We start from the raw sequence: 2,760 nt of genomic DNA on the forward strand, positions 1-2,760 counted from the left end.
AGCTGCTATAGAGATTGTCATAACAGAAATTGGGCACTTTCACAAAGTAAGTTGTGCACAGAGAATAAATTCAGTAAGAAGGAACGTCATGTTACCGCAACAACTTTTGCTAAAACAAAACAAGCAGCAAGGTAATGAGCTCTCCATAATCACTGTAAAATACCATAGTGGAGTGAACAGCCTTCATTTTGGTTACAAAAAATACATTCATTTCTGAATCATAGATGAGCAAATTTGCAGTAATGGCAAAAATTATAATGACAAGCGTCAGTAATGAACGTTTTCAATGCAAAACTAAAGTTTTTTTTTCCAATTAACAGAATTGATATATATATATAAAATAACATACCCAAAGGCTTTATTAAGGTAATCTTGAGGTTTGGATGGCACATAAAAATAATTCACCATTGCTGTCCTGTTTAAAACATTCACAGTGAATGTTTTAATTCATGTCCAAGTAGGGTTTGCTATTTTGCTGTACTGAGCAGTGAGTATCATTCAAGTTCAGGTGCCTTTTACAGAGCACGAAGATTTGAGCCAGTTTTAAGTATTAAGGCCTCTGAACTTTTGAACTTGCACAATTAAAACTGCAATTCTGTATGTGATGAAAAAGTAGTAGGCAGAAGCAAGAAAGTTAGAGTAAATCCAATGCAAGGGTTCTTGTGACTAGAAGTAATTGTTTAACTTGGCATCATCTAAATTACTTCAGTCATATTACTTTCTTGTATTTTCCTCACAACTATCCATATTCTACCTAAGAATCACTGAGGCCGACTGAAAGCAACTAGAATCAGGACTAATTAAAGGATAGATAATGCACATTAACAACCACAGAGCCTCTAACGAGATCACTTCAAAATGTCAGATGCTGCTGTGCTGTATCTCAACAGAATGAAATGCCAACATTTATTTAGCGATGCTGCAAATGCAAGTGTGCAGTTGAAGGTCCAAGGCCTGGTTTGTGCAGATACAAGACGAAAGGAAAAAAAGTCTTATTTTAACAAGTGGTATCCATGCTTATAAAGGATGGCATGAGGTTTTTTTTTAAGTTATTTTTGATTGGTTAGATACAAGTTCAAGGCAGAGATTAACCCATTTTAAATAAAGAATACCCATTGGAGAATTTCTCCGATGCTGATGATTTAAAATCCATGTTTTACAGAAATGGTAAGGGTTATACTGTCTTTAATCCAACTTCCTCTTTTGCAGTTGACAGTTATTCTTTCAGAATTTGGAAAACAATTCAAGGCAATTTTCTTTCTTTGTTAACATAGGAATTGCTAGGTGAAAAATACCAAAATCCATCTCGTTCACCTGGTAGTCACATGACTGTTTAGATCACATCTGAAGAAATGATAGTTATTCTGAATATGGATAAATCCAAACTTCAAAAATATTTCAATAAATATTTTTTACCCAAAAAGTTTAGCAATTGTGAATTAAGGAAGTGCCTTCAACTTAAAGGGAATGTGCCATTGTTAATATAAAATTCTAAATGTTTTCCCTTCCTTCTGAAATGTATATGAGCTTATTCTAAATTTTTGCTACCTATAACATCCCTAGGCCGTAATACCTCATCCAAATGGCTATTCTTCATGGATGAGCCTCGGCAGTGACTGCTGGTGACTGTTCAATCACTGGGGTGAAAACAGCACAACTTAGCCCTAATACCATCCAATATTTGTCTGTGGGCACTCTTTAGCAACAGGTCATTTGATTGTAACCATCAGCAGAAACCTTGGCTACTCAACTACAATCTTTTGAATGTTAATGAATCTGCTATTGAGTGTTTGATTTGCCTTGAATTGTTTTCCAAATTCTGAAAGAATAACTGTCAACTGCAAATGGAATCTAAGTATGTCACTTAAAGTCAATTCAAATCATATATTTAAGAACATAAAAAATTGGAGCAGGAATAGGTCATGTAGCCCCATGAACTTGCTCCCATTAAATACAATCATGGCTGATCTTTGACCTCAATTCCATTTTCCCAACCAATCCCTATATCCCTTGATTTCCCTAGAGTCCAAAAATCTATCTTAACCTTGAATATACTCAATGACTGAGCATCCACAGCCCTTTGGATATAAATTCCAAAGATTCACAATCCTCAGTGAAGAAATTTCTCTTCATCTCAGTCCTATATGGCTGACCCCTTATCCTGAAACTATGTCCCCTAGTTCCAGCTTCTCCGGCCAGGGGAAACAGCATCCCAGTATTTACCAAGTCAAGCCCTCCCAGAATCATATGTTTTAGATTTTTTCACAACATAATGTCATAACTTGACTGTGATTTGAGGTAATTTAAAGCAATTGGTTGTGTGCAGCTTCACAACCTATTTAATGTGCTATACACAACAGTAATGCAGCCTCACAATGATCATTTTAATGCATTTTTGATTGTAAACTGGCTCCCCAGAACTCTGCAGTAACTTCAACTAAACACTGATAAGTTAGGTCGAACTAATTTCAGCAACTTGTTACTGAAAAAATACGATATTAAAAAGTTACTTCAATTATCAAACATTAACTGAACCATTATGGCAATGAAATATTAATAGCCTCAAAAAGTATACAGAGCAGCAATTTTAATTTGAAAAACTCATTCACTTTTATAAAGAAGATAAAAGTACAGTTTAAACACAGATTCCCTTCCTTGGGGAAAAAACATAAGTTGGATTTTTTTTTTATCTCAATAGCATTAAACAATGTAATAAATTAAACCACATAAAACTTCTAAACAACCAAATGAACTAACTTT

Source organism: Heterodontus francisci, chromosome 3 (genome assembly GCF_036365525.1).
Source record: "Heterodontus francisci isolate sHetFra1 chromosome 3, sHetFra1.hap1, whole genome shotgun sequence".
Classification (NCBI taxonomy): Eukaryota; Metazoa; Chordata; class Chondrichthyes; order Heterodontiformes; family Heterodontidae; genus Heterodontus; species Heterodontus francisci.